Here is a 20,713-nt window from a genome sequence, read left to right as displayed (position 1 = left end):
TGTAGTCTCGAATATTAGGGTGCATTACCTTTGCACCTATTTAGAAGACGTGCTTTCCGACCAACCAAACAGTGCTGTTACGTCTTGCGTCGACGAATAATTTCCAGTCTGGCCGTATTCCCACGCAAGCGGCAATGTCAAATTTTCAGATGAAGAATAAATATTACTCCTTCCGAGTGCCGACATGTCCGTAGCCCATAATAGTCTGTTAAAGACAACATGTATCTAATAGTGACTACACTTTTTTCGTTTTTTCCATACATTTTAATTTATTCTCGGAGCTGTTAAAAAGAAATTCGTGTGAGTACGTCGTCTCTTACACCCGCTGACAGAGTTACCGTCTACCAAAAGTTTTGGTGCTCTTTAGACGCCTTGAAATGGCAACAATCGAGGCATTCCAGCCTTTATTAACGGCTCGGTTCTTTCGAGATACAAAGCGGACGACATTATGATGATAAGGAGTGTTTTATTACATTGCTCATTTGTTTTGCATGAGTCATGCTATCAAGCAAGGAAAAAAAAAGGAACAGTCCAAAATACTCGCCTGCCGTCATTCCACTAATATCTACACCGATCTTTCCTTGATGTATTGCTCGTGGCAGTGGGTTCTAGGTTAATTATAATCTTAGCCTCGCTGTAAGAATATATCGCCCAGGCCGGCGTGAGTACTCGCTTAATAAACACGTTCCCATTTTCATCCGTGCGTGTTATTGCAGTTATTTATGCCAGTCAGATAAGCCGCTAAGTTAATACAGCCACTACGAGCAGTTTCTTCGTGAGAACAAAGGAGATCTATATAAAACCGCGGCGAGAATTGCCGCTGCTTGTGGGCCGCTAAATAAACCGGGGATTGTTTCTGACACGCATGCTTAATACCTCACATACTTAACGATTCACTGGCTGAAAGTTAAGTCCACCACTAACTTCATTTGGTTTTACTGGTGCCACTATTAAACTGCTTACGAATGTTTGGGAGTTTTACACCGTAAGTGCACATATGTTCTCTTAATGCGAGAACGTGCTTTAAGTACTCCTCTATTCTTTTTGTTTCCTTTATTTGCAATGAAAGTTTTGGTTTTCTGTAACAATGGATCAGAGTGAAACGCTTTGGAATCCGTATCACTATTGTGAGAAACTGATGGTAGTTCGTAGTATCATTGTAAGGAACTGGTGGTAGTTCATTGTCACGCCATTTCTGAGCAAAATTTGAACTCTCAAACACTTCTAGTTGGCCGGTGCGTCAAGCTCTTGTATGAAACGAAAGTACAAAGAATACTCAAGAAAACTATTGAGCGTGTTTTTACTTATTATTTCAAATAGTACATTATGTTGCCTATATTCACGAAGACATTGAACTGTTAGAATCGTTACCAATCTGCAACAAAGCGGGCTTCTTTAAATTCCAAATCTTTAAATACTTATTCTTTAAGTATTCGTCAACAGACATATACACTTTAAATGTGAGAAGTTTATTTCATTGTATTTATTGCAGGCGGTGCCTTAAAAGTAGTTCACGAACAAAGGTCTATATTTGAAATGTGAGAACTTTATTTCATAAACTCGTGTAATGTCTTACGATGTCGTCTTCCATGTTCCTTGGTGTTACGCTGGGCACTTAGGCATAATGAGGAACTGGACAGCTGATTCCGGTTTACAAGTTCTATCCAAATGTGATACGTTGTAGTATGCAGTTTCTACTTTTATATAATATAATTGTTCAATAACAGCAATGTTTACGATCTTGTTCTAGTTGTTCATTAGCATGTTATCGTTTTACATAAAAATAACTTTCTTTAGAAAGCTTATTTGCCTCTCCTCTATCGGATTCACGAACGGAAAAGGTTTCTAGTCACAGCATGGATTCCAAACGAATATCTGCCAAATAGTTTTCCATATTTATCTTTGCGACAGCTACGTCTCCGGCTGAAAGATAAGTAACTATGTTTTCAGCATTTTGTACTATTACTACGAACTTGGAGTACTATATGTGATTATTATAGGCTGTCAGCAACCTCTTTCGAAAACGAAAAGTAATACACCATGATTTCACAGGTAACACGTAATTTCTTCTTACTCCACAATGACCGTAAATGTAAGTCGGAAATGTGTGGTAGTCTAGGAGGAAATTATAATAATCTTTATCAGTAGTACGTCACTGTGAGGTACGTTCACATCGACTTTTTATTGGCTATGTATGTAAGGGGGGACGTGCATGAAATTGACCGAAAATGTCAATTTACAGTTAATTTTTATTTATAAGTAGAATTCATGGAAAATAGGTTCCTAAAGTTTCAATGATGAAATCGAACCCGAAGTGCCTGGAAAATAATTAAACGTGTGACGCAGTCATTCTGTCACGCCCACTTTTTGAAGCAACAATTAATACCCACAGGGTCACTGGAATAGTAACCCCTACATACACAAGGAGAGGCTTCCAACTTCATAATGAATACAACCGGGAAATCCGGGAAAAACCGGGGAATTTCTTCGTCTGGGAGAAAACCGAGAAAAATCGGGAATTTTTTTGAAATCCGGAAATGTTTCAATGTTTTAGTTTTCAGTTAATTTTTTGTAAGAGCTGATACTCTTACAAAGAGTTTTACTGTATCCCGCTATTGCAAAATAATACTGCAACAATAAAACATAAACGAGAGAAAATAGCCAAAATAAAACTTAAGTTGCAAAGGAAAAGCGTCATTTACATGAACTACAAAGCGCAGTACACACAGCAAAATGTGTTAAAGGCATTAGGACGAATCTATACCATACTGCATATCAACAAACGGCTTCCGACGACCGTGGTTTCACTACTGTTTGCATTTGCTCCACTTGTGGCGCATACGCATGCGCCGTTCAGTCGCGTATGAGCAGCACCTTCTCTCGCTTCTGGCTACTTGAAGTGTGCCTGTTGGGTGTATCAGAAGTAGCAACAGCCAGGTAATACCCGAAAACATTTTTCTAGTGCACCGAAGCTGCCAGATTCACAAATGCGCAGAGCAGTCTGAGTAGTAGTCAACGTGATCTGTGGTACCGTTTAGTGATTTGCTGTTTCGTCTTCAAGTCAAACGAAAACCAAACCGATTTCTGTGACCAGGAGCTGTCAGGTCAATTAAAAGGTTTAGTTACAAAAGGCTAAAATATGTTACCAGTTTCAACTTTCTGACGTTATTTTACTTCCCCGTATTTGGCAGTTGCATTAATCGTCTTGCAGAATAATGAATTTGTTTTTGTCGTTTTGCTAAAGAAATTTGGCTTTCATTAATCTTTCCCGCAGTAACAGTCAATTTAGTTGAAACGAAGTGTTTCATTCCACACTACTGGCAATTGTTCGCTAATTCCAAGTGCATATTTTGATATTCGGGCACGAATAGCATTTTGCCATACTAAAGAACCAAACGTGAGATAATGCAGTACTGGTAATCCAAGAAAATCCATACATCTCGAAAGCCGTACTGAGAAGCTTAATATCAGGTTTGGGCCTATTTCATTGTGAATCTGGATATACGTATAGTACATTTTAGTATGGTTTACGACATTCCGATGCAGTTGGAATATTCTCTGATATCCTGTTTCTTCTATGACGTGATGTAAAATCACTTAATGCTATATATATGTTCGAACATGCGGACTTCCTTCCTCATTCGTAGCTGAGCACACGCAGTAACGCCTGTTCTCTGGCAACTGCTGAAACGAACCCATTTCTAACAGATTCTGGGAAAATATTGCGGATGGTGGTATGAAAAGCATTACTTTCAAAGTAAATTTCCTTTTAGGCAAGATGTGTGAGAATGTGCGTTGGATTTCTTAAATAACAGAGCGTTTGACACTCATTTAAAACTTTCACGACCGGCCACTTAGAATGATTTCGAGCCCAGAAGACCAGACATTTATGTCATTATATAAAATTTTACTGGCACGTTTGGGTGAAGCACGTTAAGATCAGATAAGATTCAGTTTTCATGTCATAAACCCAAAAAAAGTGTAACAGAGTCAGGAAACGATCAATATGTGTGAAATCATGTATTTAAATCATTAACTTTTCTTATTTGTGTGTTCTCGCTACTTGACAGTGATGCTGCTAGTGGCTCACCACAAAACGTGTCCTGTGCTACGAATTTCTGCTGTCATCGGCTGGCGATATCACGTGACGTGAACTAAGATTAGCTTTCAAAAGCGTATCGCAATCCCAATTAACCTGCTATGTTTGGTGGAACTCGAAATTATACTTCCGTATTACGAAAATGTGTATAAAATCTTGACCATTCAGTGTGTTGATAAGTTTTAGAGTTCTGAGGGAAAATATACTGTCACTTAACAAGCGAAAAGTGCATTTTCACCTGAGAAAAATTATATTTTTAACTTAGAAATCCGGGAGAAACCAGGGAATTTTTTTCGGTGTCCGCTTATACTCCCTGGCATCCTGTTTGTTGTCAAGCCCACTCACACGTTTCTGGCCCATCCTGAACTTCTAAAAATATGTCTTCGTGGCAAAACCGAGAATTGAAATGAGTTTGTAAATTTGCTGACATGGAAACGATGCCATAGAACCCCCATTTCATCTGATACAGTTGTCAGAATTGCAACTTACGATGCGGTTATGATATTTAGTGAAAGGAGCACAGGGACGATGAAGGTATTACAATGGGCTTTAAGATAGAAAATTCCGCTCATCTTGAGAAAAACAGCTTAACAGCATCTCTCTGCAGCTGAGAAGTTTGTTGAAGGAAAAGTCTGGTGGAGGAAAGAAGGCAGAAAACAAGAAACCATAAGAGAAGCCTTGAAGGGAAAGAGGACCTTGCGTACAAATCTGGGGCTTTTTGAAGAAGTGACATAAGAAGAAACGTTAGGTTCAAATTTAAATACCATTTTCTGACAATTACGTTTTTTGAAGTTTATGTAACTTTTTCTGATAATCTGTGAATGCTAGAATTATGAAATTTTGTAACTTAACTCTATACATCCATAATTGTCCCAAGAGCAAATTTACGCTGAAATACGGGATAAAGTGTTTGGAATTTTGTTAGAATTTTGTATTATACTTACAAAATTATAGTTAAAAATTATTAAACTTCACCAACTCGATATATTCAAAAAGTCTTATGAGAGAAGCTTACGGTTTGCAGAGAGATTAAACAAAAAACTTTTGTACGAACTTCTTGAATAGATTCTGAGGAAAAGTACATATATTTTTTTTAAATTTCATAAAAAAGTTAAAATGTATATAAACCAAGAAACTTAACTGTAAATGTATTAATTTCATGAAAACCATGGTAGAAAATTTCATTGCCTTATCTTCAAATCTACGGATTTGGTGCATCTTTTAAACTGGATGGTTTTGTTGAAATGATAATTTGATCATGCAGTGGACATCCCGGGGTTGAAGATTTGGGTATCGGTGTTTATTTCCGAAGTCTAGTAGAATCAAGAAATAGCATTGCCCCACTTTTCACTGTTTGCGCCTTATATATTTTAGTGTGTTCTCTGATGATTCGTTTATAGAAAATTTCTCTTCCTCTTTATTTTTATGACGGAAATATGTTCACGCCTGTTTATCTGTGACTTATTTATTTTTTGTGCCTAGAGATCACGCGCATCTTCCGTTTCTGCTTAACATTAGAAATACAAACCAGAGACTTGTTTAGCTTGATTGTCGCTCACAATAAAAGCCTCGTAATATGTGCCTTACGGTAAGTTCCAGCAGTAATAATTCTCTGAATGCAAACGCGAGGCGTGAGTGTGGTTTTGTTGTCCTACATGGGACTACTCAAGTTGCCTTTGTTTCCAGTCTCCAACATAACCACCATAGAAGTGGGTGAATATAAGAACATGAAGACGAATGTATTATATCCAGTTGGTGTACTGAATGATGACTGTCTTTAAATGTGCATAAAAGTAATCTAATATACATAACGAAGAAAAAAATTGATACTATCTGGTTTCAAATTCAGCGGTAAATTTCTGGAACTATTGAAATATGTATAGATGATGTAGAATGGAAAGGGCACACGAAATCAGTAAAAGATGAATGAAAGACTTAGATATATCGCTATACTTCCGGTAAGGTTTGGTGCTCTTATGGAGGTAACCACATAGAATACAAGACGATCGAGTCTACATTGCTGCTCCAGCCTATTGAGTCCTTCTCAGGTAGGCACGGCAGCAGACATGGAGCGAATTCAGAGATAAGGAACATAAAAGTCGATGCGGCAAATTGCAAGCCGTGAAAGAGATGCTTTAGCTTCTTATCTGGGAAAAAAGCGATGTTGTTCTCAAGGAATCCTGTTCCACAAATTTCGAAAAATCAATATTCGGGGAAGATTTTGTTATAGTTAAATTGCCTCTATCCTGCATTTCCCGTGGCAATCGTGATAATGTAAAAAGAGAGAAAGATTAGAGAACGTAGTAGGCAGGTAGTTGTTCTTCCAGTGCTTAACACGTACATGGAATAGAAAATTGGATGACAATGGTACGAGGAATCGTCCGTCACGATTTGTCTAGAGGCTTCCGGAATGCTAATTTAGTTGTAGAACATAGAGTAGCTCACATACTATTGCACACTATTTATAGTTCTACCCTCCATTTCGTTCACCTGCAAACAAAATTTATGGAATCTCTCTGTAACTTGTCCTTTCCAATATGTGATTTCTTAAAAGCAATTACTTTGTGTTATACTGTAAATTTTTTTAATAACGTTGATGTTAATATTTTATTTATACTAACCACACATTTTATAAAACGGAACCGCGCATACAGGACAAACTGAGACCGTTTTTTTATCTGACACACATCACGCAGTTGGTCGGCATCAGTCCTTCATTAAATGCCGACAGTGACAGACTTCACAGAGTAATAAACGACTGGAACTGGAAGTAATATTTAAAAGTTCAAATAACGATCCTCTAATATCGTCAAGACGACCACTTTGATTTACTTTGGTATGATAACAGAAGCTTTCAAATTAAACATATTGATATTTACATTCGGAGATATTTAATTTCTACTGCCTTAATTATTTTACTATTTTAAATTTATTATACTTGGTGCGGAACTTTCACCTGCATAAGCTAAATGTTTCTTCTGAAAAATAAAACAGATGATTAAAGTCAACAATGCCTAGCAATAACTGGACACATGGAGCGAACCACAGCAATATTGCGATAGTAACGAGAGTACTTAATCAATTTCCTTTACTTTACGTCTCTGCTCACAAAATTTTTTGTCAACAGGTTACTGGTTTCGGTCAATAGCGACCATCTTCAGATCTGTTTTACAAAAACAATATCCTAGTGAGAGTACTTAAAGTTTGCGGAACCTGCAGTTTTCGTTTGCATCTAATTTCACTGCCTAGCTCTTTACCTGTTGGACTTCCCTAAACATGTAGTATCCTTCTGTTCGCTTTGTAAGTGGATTTTCTCAGTAGAGCATTTCCATGCCGAATTACACGAAACAGGAGATAATTTGGGATAAAAGAGGCCTCTGATCATTCTCCCAGGTTTTTTTTTTCTTTTTTTTAAGACAATGGCAGCACACGTCACTACACTGAACATTACTAACATAGTGAATCGAACCCAACGTTTTTGTAGTAAGTCTGTGCATCGTCATCCCAAGGATAAGAAGAGTGTTACACATTAACTTCACGTGTAGTTTACGTATTGTTCGTGATAATTTGAGGTAAATGAGTTCTTCTACCATGTAGCAGAATGCCGTTCGTCTTGTTATATTTGAAAACCATCTCTGACTTTTAATTGATGTACAACTGGCAGTTGTCGGTGTGGCGCTTTCGATTACATGGGAAATATAATAACGAACGTCTTCAGTCACTAATATTCCTGCTGATGATCATCAGGTGTAATTTTGTTTATAATTTTTTTCTTGCTCTTGATCTATCTGAGAAGAAAGTGCATTCCTTTAATGAAAACACTTAGTGATTTATTATAAAACACCCGTAAAGTTAGCAGAAGATAAGTTACACGACAAGATAAAGTTAAGCAAGCATTAGAGGATTTAAAATATTTTGTACTTAAAAGAATGAATCACGAAGATAAAGTTGACAATGAGAATGTTAAAATTTAAGAAGTCATGCATAAAGCCGGTTGAGATTTGAAAAAAGGAAATGCGCTGTAGAAGATAGTGTGGAAGGTGCGACATAGGTAATCCAAAAGGACTTTGCAAAATTCTTACAAAATCCAACAGAAGAAGGCAATTCTATCAAACTGAAACAGTGGTGTAATACTTGTCGTTAATCATAAGGGAGACATGCAGTAGCTGAAAAGCCATAGACGCATCAGACTGACGTTTGTAATATACCTGATACGCACTAAAATTGTCACTGTATGGATAGCGAAAAAAGTTAGATATTGACGAGCAAAGAAAGGACTGGCTTTTGAAGTGGACAGAGTCCAACACACTATCTGTAAGTCTTGAACGAAATGATAAATGGAGGAAAGAATATCAAGTAGCACGTGGCCTAGGATTAAAAGATTTTGAGAGAAAGGACAAAATATACACTGATCAGCTAGAGCGTTATGACCACCTACCTGACAGCCGGTATGTCCACCCTTGGCACAGTTTACAGCAGCGACGCGTCGTGGAAGGGAACCAATGACGCCTTGGTAGGTTGCTGGAGGGAGTTGGCACCACTTCTGCACATACAAATCACCTAACTCCCGTAAATTTTGGGGACGGGGTCGATGAGCTATGACGCTCCATTCAATCACATCCCAGACGTGTTCGATTGGGACCAGATCCGGCGGGCTGGGGGGCCAGAACATTAATTGAAAGTCCTCACTATGTTCCTCGAATCACTCCATCGCCCTCCTGTTCTTGTGACAGGGTGAACGTGGTCTGCTACCATTGCTCGATACGCCTTGGCCGTTGTGGTGCCTTGCACAAACCCCACTGGACCCACACCTGTCTCCGTGGATATTCCCCAGAGCACAATGGAGCCGCGGCCACTTTGTCACCGCCCCGCAGTACAGGTGTCAAGGAACTGTTCTCCTGGAAGGGAATGGATTAGCGCACTCTCATCGGCATGATGCAGAAGGTATAGGGATTCATCAGACCATGAAACGCTCTGCCACTGCGCCAGTGTGCAGAGCTGAGGGTCACGTGCCGATGTGGTGGTGTTAGCATTGGCACATGCATGGGTCGTCGGCTGCGGAGGCCTGTCGTTAGGAGAGTTCGGTCCAATGTGTGTTCAGGTACTCCACCCACCTTTATAGTCTGATGTTATCTCCGCCACAGTTAGTCATTCTGTTTTACCAATATGCCCAGTACACGATGTCCAACATATGTAATGAGGGCTGGCCGCCCCTCCCCACGACCGGCTGGGGTGGCCGAGCGGTTCTAGGCGCTACAGTCTGGAACCGTGCAACCGCTAAGGTCGCAGGTTCGAATCCTGCCTCAGGCATGGACGTGTGTGTGATGTCCTTAGGTTAGTTAGGTTTAAGTAGTTCTAAGTTCTAGGGGACTGATGACCTCAGAAGTTAAGTCCCATAGTGCTCAGAGGCATTTGAACCATTTGAACCCTCCCCACGACGTCTGAACGTCCTTTCACCTTGGTTTCGCCACGTGTTGAAGACAGCAACCTCAGCACTCCTCAAACAACGGGCAAGTCGTACAGTTTCCGAAATGCTCGTGCTGAGCATCCGGGCCATCAAAATCTGCCCTCAGGTAGATCGTGCCCCTTCTCCATTCCACACACGCACAGCACCCTCACTCATAGAAGCACCGTACGTTACATTTATCGTTTTACATGGATCCCTTGGAAAGGAGTCTCTGAGATATGGAAAGAGTCAAAGATTTTTTTTATCTCACATACATGGATATTGTACAATTCTAATGCAGACAGAGTTATGATCTACAATCCTTGTGAAGATATTCATCTATGGAGTAGAGTAGGAGTTGGCCAACAGGAAGTTCTTTAATTCACTCTGAAACCTTATTCCATAAGATTTCGGGATTGCAGCCGTATCTCATCGACTTCTTTCCACGATATTTCGGCTGACAACCTTACAGCCATCTTCAGGCGAGTGTTTGACACTGGAGATTGCTGTAAGGTTGTCAGCCGAAATATCGTGGAAAGAAGTCGATGATATCCGGCTGCAATCCCGAAATCTTATGGAATATTCGATACGCCGGGAAAATTTCAAGAGTCACACTCTGAAACCGATCTTAATCACTTACAAATCCTTTGATATGCTCTGATAAGTTGAGTACCCATATATTTGACTCCTTTTCGAACTAATGTTAAGCTTTTATAGTTCTTATATAGATTTTCTTTTTGTTCTGGTAATACAATCATGTTTTACATTATTTTGTGTAAAAAGAGACGTTGGAAATTACAAAGGACATCAATGAGTATATGTACAGAGGAGTAGTAGTTAGGGTACCAAGTTTCTGAAAGACGTCTCTGCATGATGATCTAGGACTGACATCAGAAGGAGTTCTAATGATTCGTTTCTGATTTTTGAAAATGTTTTCTTTGTGAGAGGAGTTTCCCCAGAAGATGATTCCATAACTCATTATTGAATGGAAGTACGAAGAATAAACTAACTTCTTCATTTTTAAATCACCTATTTCTGCTATCATGTGAACTGCAACTGTAGCTGAACTATGGGGTTCCATTAAGTATAGGGTGTGAGTTTTCCAACTGAGATTGTGGTCAATTAGTAGTCCTAAAAATCTGACACTGTCTACAGCTTTAATTTCATTGTTTAAATACATTATACTTATAGGGTCAGGTACGCTTTTTGAGGTACTATACTGAATGTACTGGATCTTGTCAAAATTCAGTGACAATCCATTTGCTGTGAACCACCCATTGATACTTACAAAATTTCATTAGCTGATTACTCAGTGAGATCACGGGAACTGTTTTTTATACCAATATTTGTATAATCTGCAAATAAGACAACAATTTGCATTTTGTGACACTGCATATGGAAGGTCATTAATATATAATAGGAACAATAAGGGGCCTAAAATAGAGCCCTGGGGCACCACATGTCTGATGGTTTTATATTCTGAATTACTATTGTTATGTGTCAGACTAACAGTCATTCCTCACCAGGTGATGATGCTATATCGCCTGGACGGGTTGATATCAACAGCAGGTTGTTGGTCGTAATGTTATGGCTGATCGTTCTGTTGTGGCTGATCAGTGTAAACTGATCAAGCAGCAGATTGAAGAGTTTCTAACGGCAGTAGGTCGGTGGTCATGATGTTGTGGCTGATCAGTGCAAACTGACCAACCAGCAGACTGAAGAGTACAAAATAATTTAGACTGCATTAAGAGAGGAAGCAGACAGGTCATGTGTAGGAGAACCAAGGAAGTCCTTCAAGATTCCAAGAGATATAAAAAAAATAGGAGACGGCCTACTGGCAGGTGGTTGGATGACACTACGAAAGATTAACATGGTTTCGTACAATATAGGACTTTAATACATGTAAGTCTAGAGGTGACCCTTGTCCAACAGTGGATGGTAAACGGAGCTTTCAATAGTTTTATTGAAGATAACAGAGGAAGTGAAACGTGACCTAAGTCAAATTTCCTGTCATGATGAAATGTAGAACATACTCTCTAAAATTTAACGAGGGTTAACGTACATTATCTGACAGTGAGCCTTTATTGGGTGTTGAAAGTACGGAAAGGAGTGACGAATTCAGTTGCAGAAACCCTAGACCACTTATCCAGTGAAGAGAAGAAGCCAACAGAAAATGAAATTAATTTCTAAAAATTGCAGTAACATCTGATAGAGAACTATTGCTACTGGATACAAGAATCTCCAAACGTTTGAAACTGAAGTGTGATTATGCACGATTTTATTTGTGTGTACTCGCGTGTGTTCACCATCTCGTTTGTGTATGTAGTCGTGAAAATGAAACAGCACATAAAAGAAATGAAAGATAACTGAAGATTGAAGTAATAGTCTCATAATGATAGGCATACGATGGGGTACGAACAAAAAAAGAAAAGAAACAGAATTACATTGCCGTGGGTGGGGCTTGTGTAGCACGCGTTTCTGACGCTAGGCGTGTATAGTGCAGCTCATTGCTAGTTTAGTGCCGCTTTTGTTGTCGACCTGGCTTGTTCTGTTCATCTGCAGTGATTGTTTCTGCTAGCGCTGTTTTGTTCCTGTTTCGTTTTTTATGACGGAAATTGTAAGTGAACAAAGCGCGGCTGTGAAATTTTGTTTTCTACTCTGAAACTCTTTTAACGTTGAAAACAGCTTACCAAGATGACGCTATGGGAAAACTCAAGTGTATGCGTGATCTGCTTGATATAAAAATGGCGACACGTCGATTGATGACAAAACCTCGTTCTGGACTCCATCAGATGCCCGAATCGACGAAAATATTGAAAAAATTCGAGAGCTTGTGCTCACTGATCGTCGACAGACAATTGATCAACTGTCACAAAGTACTGGGTATCTTGGAGCTCGGTTCAATCAAACAAAGACCCGATATGTGACAGGCAGGAGACTGGTTCTTCCATAACGACCACGCACCTGCAAACACAGCCATCTCTGTTAGTTTTTAGCTAAAAATGATGTGGATCCGTTGCTCCACGCGCGTTAATCGTCTGATCTGGCTCGTCTCACACTACAACACAACTACTTCACCGATACAAATAATTTTATACAGTTCCAACTTACTCCGATGCCGATATCGCCATCTTTGATGCCGACGAAGCATATTGGCACTTCATATCACCTTTCCATTTCGTTTGACTGCTCTTCAAGAACTTGGCTTAACACCAAACTTTTCAGTCACACGAAAGAGCATGATGTTGGGTCAGCTCTTTGCTATTTCAGTCATATATTGATGGTTCGCTACTCTACGCATTTTCTAATGTAGGAATCTTTAACTTGCGATAAGGGAAGTACCGTAGCTGCATCTGCTACACCCTCACTAAAATGATTTTGAAATACAGACATGTTTTTAGTAAAACTCTACACTTGTATACAACCGACATTTTAATGTTCCTAAAGATTGTAGATGCACAAGCCGCTGAGGAAACAAATATGGTTTAAATGGCTCTGAGCACTATGGGACTAAACATCTGAGTTCATGAGTCCCCTAAAACTTAGAGCTACTTAAACCTAACTAACCTAACGACATCACACACATCCATGCCTGAGGCAGGATTCGAACCTGCGACCGTAGCGGTCATGTGGTTCCAGACTGAAGCGCCTAGAACCGCTCCGCCACAGAGGCCGGCAGAAACAAATAAATAATACCACGTAACACGTATTGTGTACCGCAGATTCACGAGAGGTATTATTTGGGAAAAGCTAAACATTTTTTTTCAAACAATGCGTGTTAACACATGCATTTGTTACAGCGTCACATTTCCTAAAAAGGGAAGCTGATGTGTGATCGTACGTCTCCAATTCTTTGTCACCGAAGTGCAGACATGAAGATTCACTAAATCTATTAAAACACAGCCAATGGGCTGGATGCTGTGGTAACACCGGTTCCCGTAAGATCACCGAAGTTAAGCGCTGTCGGTGTGGGTTTTCACTTGGATTGGTGACCGTCCGGTCTGCCGAGCGCTGTTGGCAAGCGCGGCGCACTCATACTTTGTCAGGCAAAGTGAGGAGCTATTTGATTAAGAAGTAGCGGCTCCGGTCTCATAAACTGACATACGACCGGGACAGCGGTGTGCTGACCACATGGCCCTCCATATTCGCACCCAGTGACGCCTGTGGGCTGAGGATGTCACGGCGGGTGGTCGGTACCGTTTGGGCCTTCTAAGACCTCTTCGGACGTAGTTTAGGTTACTTAAACACAATGAAATCTAACAGTATGCGCATTTGGCATGCAACTTCTCGACATAGTACAGTGTATTCGCGTTCTAGCAGTCAACATCAAAAATCACCGCTTTTCCATAACCGACGCCCTTGTCAAGTGCTGTCCTATTCCGTTGCATTATAATGACTTCATTGAAATACACATTGATGACGAATAACGGAAGTACTTTCGCCAACACTGAAACATACACTGAAGTGGAAAAAGTTATGGGATACCTCCTAATATCGTGTCGGGACTCTTTTCGCCAGATGTAGTGCAGCAACTCGTACATGGCATGGAAACAACAAGCTGTTGACAGTTCCCAGCAGAAATATTGCGGCATGCTGCCTCTATAGCCGCCCATAATTGCGAAAGTGTTGTAAGTAGGCTGTTTAGGTTTTCTTATTGGTAACGCCACGTAGCGCTTTGTATGAAAATCACTGGCTGTGCTGTGTGCAGTCTGTGGCTAGTTTGCATTGTTGTCTGCCATTGTAGTGTTGGGCAGCTGGATGTGAACGGCGCGTAGCGTTGCGCAGTTGGAGGTGAGCCGCCAGCAGTGGTGGATGTGGGGAGAGAGATGGCGGAGTTTTGAAATTTGTAAGACTGGATGTCAATTATGACTATTAAGGTAAATACATTGTTTGTTGTCAATCAAAATCTTTCATTTGCTAACCACGCCTATCAGTAGTTAGTGCCTTCAGTAGTTTGAATCTTTTATTTAGCTGGCAGTAGTGGCGCTAGCTGTATTGCAGTAGTTCGAGTAACGAAGATTTTTGTGAGGTAAGTGATTTGTGAAACGTATAGGTTAATGTTAGTCAGGGCCATTCTTTTGTAGGGATTTTTGAAAGTCAGATTGCCTTGCGCTAAAAAATATTGTGTGTCAGTTTAAGCACAGTCTTGTATAAATTTTTCTAAGGGGACGTTTCATAGTGTCACCTGTGCCGAATTCTGTGCACCAACCTACCTCTCCATTATGTTCCATTAATGTTCGATGGGATTCACGACGGACGATGTGGGTGGACAGTTGTGGCCTGGTGGCATGGTACCATCTGATTCATAAAAATTCCATCGTTGTTTGGGAACATGAAGTCTCCAAGTAGCCAAACATTACTATTTCCAATCAATGATCGGTTCAGTAGCGCCAGAAGACACAGTCTGTTCTATTCACACATAGCCAACACCATTATGGAACGACCACCAGCTTGCACAGTGCCTTGTTGGCGGCTTTTTTCCATAGTTTCGTGGGGTCTGTGTCCACTCTCTAACCCTACCATCACCTTTTACCAACTGGAATCGGGATTCATCTGACCAGGCCACGGTTTTCCGGCCGTGTAGGGTCCAAAAGCATATGGTAACGAAATCGGGAGATGCTGTGCTGTTATCATAGGCACCCGTTTGTCCTTTATCACTGAGAACTATAAGCCAACGCCTCTAGTCTCGATCGTTAAGTGAAGGCTGTCGATCACTGCGTTGTCCGTAATGAGAGGAAATGTCTGGAGTTTGATATTCTTGGCCTAGTCTTGACACTGTGAATCGTGGAATCTTGAAGTTCCTAACGATTTCCGAAATGCCGGCCGCGGTGGTCTAGCGGTTCTAGGCGCTCAGTCCGGAACCGCGCGACTGCTACGGGCGCAGGTTCTAATCCTGCCTCGGGCATGGATGTGTGTGATGTCCTTAGGTTAGTTAAGTTTAAGTAGTTCTGTTCTAGGGGACTGATGACCACAGATGTTAAGTCCCATAATGCTCAGAGCCATTTGAACCATTTCCGAAATGGAGTGTGCCAAGCGTCTAGTTCCAAATACTATTGCACGTCTGTTAACAGCGATCGTGCGGTCGTAATCACGTCGGATGGTTTACAAAGGTTCGCCTGAATACAAATAACAGCTCCACTAATGCACTGCACTTTTCACATCTTGCGTGTGCTATACTACCGCCATCTGTATATGTGCGTATCGCTACCCGGTGACTTATCGCCTCAGTCCATACATGATGATGTAAAGTAGAAATTCTGACATCGGCGGCAATTGGGCACTGAAATGAATTCGGTGACGACCAGTGAAGTGCCACATCGGGATTTTAAACCGGATTTTACGTTTTACGCTAGCGGTCGCTGTAACCGCTTTGCTATCCGAGCTCGCTACGCTTCGAACCTGTATTACCAACTTCTCTCACATTACTTACGCATCGTCCCATGTCCACCATACTCATTGTTAGCAGCGTTATGCTGATTCCTTCAAGATTTCAGAAGAGAGAGAGCATCCTGACGGAAATGATATTAATGGCCGACATGGTATATGTACACTCCTGGAAATTGAAATAAGAACACCGTGAATTCATTGTCCCAGGAAGGGGAAACTTTATTGACACATTCCTGGGGTCAGATACATCACATGATCACACTGACAGAACCACAGGCACATAGACACAGGCAACAGAGCATGCACAATGTCGGCACTAGTACAGTGTATATCCACCTTTCGCAGCAATGCAGGCTGCTATTCTCCCATGGAGACGATCGTAGAGATGCTGGATGTAGTCCTGTGGAACGGCTTGCCATGCCATTTCCACCTGGCGCCTCAGTTGGACCAGCGTTCGTGCTGGACGTGCAGACCGCGTGAGACGACGCTTCATCCAGTCCCAAACGTGCTCAGTGGGGGACAGATCCGGAGATCTTGCTGGCCAGGGTAGTTGACTTACACCTTCTAGAGCACGTTGGGTGGCACGGGATACATGCGGACGTGCATTGTCCTGTTGGAACAGCAAGTTCCCTTGCCGGTCTAGGAATGGTAGAACGATGGGTTCGATGACGGTTTGGATGTACCGTGCACTATTCAGTGTCCCCTCGACGATCACCAGTGGTGTACGGCCAGTGTAGGAGATCGCTCCCCACACCATGATGCCGGGTGTTGGCCCTGTGTGCCTCGGTCGTATGCAGTCCTGATTGTGGCGCTCACCTGCACGGCGCCAAACACGCATACGACCATCATTGGCACCAAGGCAGAAGCGACTCTCATCGCTGAAGACGACACGTCTCCATTCGTCCCTCCATTCACGCCTGTCGCGACACCACTGGAGGCGGGCTGCACGATGTTGGGGCGTGAGCGGAAGATGGCCAAACGGTGTGCGGGACCGTAGCCCAGCTTCATGGAGACGGTTGCGAATGGTCCTCGCCGATACCCCAGGAGCAACAGTGTCCCTAATTTGCTGGGAAGTGGCGGTGCGGTCCCCTACGGCACTGCGTAGGATCCTACGGTCTTGGCGTGCATCCGTGCGTCGCTGCGGTCCGGTCCCAGGTCGACGGGCACGTGCACCTTCCGCCGACCACTGGCGACAACATCGATGTACTGTTGAGCAATTCGGCGGTACGTCCACCCGGCCTCCCGCATGCCCACTATACGCCCTCGCTCAAAGTCCGTCAACTGCACATACGGTTCACGTCCACGCTGTCGCGGCATGCTACCAGTGTTAAAGACTGCGATGGAGCTCCGTATGCCACGGCAAACTGGCTGACACTGACGGCGGCGGTGCACAAATGCTGCGCAGCTAGCGCCATTCGACGGCCAACACCGCGGTTCCTGGTGTGTCCGCTGTGCCGTGCGTGTGATCATTGCTTGTACAGCCCTCTCGCAGTGTCCGGAGCAAGTATGGTGGGTCTGACACACCGGTGTCAATGTGTTCTTTTTTCCATTTCCAGGAGTGTATTAATACATTTGTGTTGTTGATCTTTCGGACATTTCAACATCAGGGTTAACTTTTTCACTGGCCCATTTTTGCAAAGATACTGTTGCTGATTTTATTGCAGGCAAACGACGATTCCTCAGATAAGACACCCTACAGGAACTTCATTAACAGAAATTCCTCCTGAGGTACTTTACACGCTGGTGGCACTGAAGGAACTTTGCTCTTTTTCGTGAGCCATACTCGTATTATGAAATACCATTTGTGGAGATGTACTTCTTAGCCTAGGCATTAGTTTATAGGAAAACCTTAATTCATTGTAATGTAAATCTTGTTTTTTTAACTTTTGTTCTTTGGGACCTACAGTGTTGGTATGGGTTTTCCAATACAATGTACATTGAAGAAATAATGACGTATACGAGTATGTATTGTGCTAAAGATTCTTGAAAACCAAATTCGATAGGGTGTTCTCCGACTGTATATCTTCGCTGAGATTGTCGAACTGAACCGCTCGAATTTCATTGCAATAACCTAGATATAGGCTACATCATGTCAGCATACTCTGCGTGTGTGAACACTCGTGTCATAACGTTAATGAATACGAAATGTACCAGCATATCTCGTCAATCTTCCGAACTGAGAAAAGTCAAAACAGTGAAATTGGAAATTTGTGGTAAGGACTTATGGAACCGAACTGTTTACGTCATCGGTCCCTAAGCTTACACACTACTTAATCTAACTTACGCTAAGGACGACACACACACCCACGCCCGAGGGAGGACTCGAACCTCAAAGGGAGGAAGCCGCGTGGACAGTGCAAGACGCCTAGACAGCGGGGCTACCCCGCGCTGCCAGAAAACAGGGAGCTCAGTATTTTTGCGTAGGCGTGTCCGACTCTGCTGTGATGAGCTGGACTTTCGATTGGCTAGCACGGTAAGTCTGCAACAAGAAAGAGTTTAAATTAATCACAAGTGAGTACATTTATATGACACTTTTCTTTCAGAAGTATCTCTGTTATCTTCGCTTTAGGCATACCTGCTTTCTCCATAGATGCCATCCAGATAAGCAATTCTTCCTTCATCACACCAAACAAAGGCGGTGTTATGAATGTAAATTTTCAGCCTTACGGCGATTGTGGGTAAATGCAAGTTACGATGGTCATAAACTATAGCTACGTGGTGTAATAATTTATACGTTTTTTAAAGAAGTAAAAGTTTGTATTCAGATCCGAAAGAATTCATAGAAATACGTTAAAAAAGTAAAATATTAAGCATTAAACGTAGGCAATTGAGACAAGATATAAAACAAATATTTGCTGCCAACGTTATTTAAATTCACTCCTGGCACAGCGTCAGATGCAGCTGGGAACAGAAGGGTAATCACTGTAAGCAGTACAAATATTTGTTGTTTACAGCGAAGCTTTGTTTATATTTGTACCTCCATTGTGCTTCTTTCGATACTTTGAAATAGTGTTTGTCGTGCCTGGTACACACAGGATGCACAGCCATTTATGGAGTGTATTCGTTAGCTTCTTCGTGGTATGACTGAGGAACATTCCAAAACCGGGGGGAGCAACAGTATTTTATATGAATACTGAGCGCTTATGAGCAGTCCATTAGATATTTACTTCATCTCTGAGCTCTAACACGCAATCACATAACTTCAGTACGCCAGGAAGTCAATATGAGACGACGGATTCGGTCTAGTAATCCTCCAGTGGGATTGGCTGAAAATCTGTTGAGCAAAATAAATACCGACAGCCGTAATTTTATTCATTATTTTGACAACTAGTTTAGGTGCCTCACTGGCACAATCTTCAGTCCCATATATACGTAACTAGACAAGTCATCTAAATTCGTCTGTGCTGTTATAGGGATTAGATGACTTATCTAGGTAAGTGTATAGGGGCCTGAAGATTGTGCCAGTCAGGCATCGAAACTGGTTATTAAATAAAATAATTACTGCTGTCGCCATTTATTTTCTTTAAGCCTTTGACCAGCCGCAATCTCATTCCATTTACACAAGATGGAATTACAGAACATCTGTTGGGACGAAGAGGGCAAAGCGTCGAGGAGTTATCCTTGAATACGGCACACTTCGTACTCTCGAATCAAAATTGTCAATTCTAAACTGTTAAGGGAAAAACACATCATTCACATCTCTTGTGAAGTGCTGCGCTTGCCCATTTGCCTGAATCAGTCGTAAGTCCTTTTTTTTTTTTTTAATTCCACGCTTGAACTAAGAGCGTGATCTGCAAAACGTAATTCATAGTTGGTGAGGAAGGAAGGAAGATCGGTGTTTGTCTTTCTGACAACGATTGCTCATAGAGACGTAACACAATCTCGGAATGGAGTAATGGAGAAGGTTTGGAGGGGATATCGACCTTGTCCTTTTCAAACGGGCCGTCGCGGAATTTACCTGTAGCGTTTCAGGGTACCAGAGAAAACATGCAGCCGTTGGACAAAACTATGGAAATATAGCTAGAAATTCATGCCTGAACATAAAGGTAGGTAATAGCCATGACAGCAGGCTGACCAAGAACGGCACCTGTGTTACGCCGTCATGACGTTGCAACTCTCAGTCGTTGTCAGTACAGGATTTGTGTAGTTGGGAGTGCAATATGTCAGAAAGAAGTGAATTCGATCCTATGCAAATTGCTGTTTCTCGTATGGTAACTGCTTCTGTAAACAAGTTAATTCTAGGTGTCTAAAGAGGCACCATATTGAATAATTGTGACAGACGGTCACTGAAGAGGACTATGACGAAAAACAAGAGGAATACAGCTACGTAAGTCACTGTTGCAGTCTGAACCCTTACACACACACACACACACACACACACACACACGCGCAAAAAAAAAATAATTAAAAAGCAAAGAAGGCTCCATTAGAAACTCTAAAAGCTGTAAATTCCAGGGCGATCTGGAATTCCAAAACCTAAGTGATGCAAATGCTGGAAACAGGGGAAATTGGTGCCGAATCCATGAAACTTGGTCTACGGAGCCTTGGAATAATGTCGGATGAATCTTGTTTACACTGTTCCCAAATTTCGCCCGAGTTTACAGCTCAAGAGTTAACCGTGGCGAGGACTCGGTGATGGTTTGGGAAGCCATACCGTGGCATTACAAGAGCATTCTGGTTAATCTGCAAAATCGCTACTTATTATGTGACGATTTTGGATGATGAGATCGATCCCAAGGTTCAATGCTTTTTCTCTAATGGTGATGAGTTCCAAGACGGCA

The sequence above is a fragment of the Schistocerca nitens genome, chromosome 6 (genome assembly GCF_023898315.1).
Source record: "Schistocerca nitens isolate TAMUIC-IGC-003100 chromosome 6, iqSchNite1.1, whole genome shotgun sequence".
NCBI lineage: Eukaryota > Metazoa > Arthropoda > Insecta > Orthoptera > Acrididae > Schistocerca > Schistocerca nitens.
The sequence above is the reverse complement of the archived record's forward strand: the minus strand, read 5'-3'. Positions refer to the sequence as shown.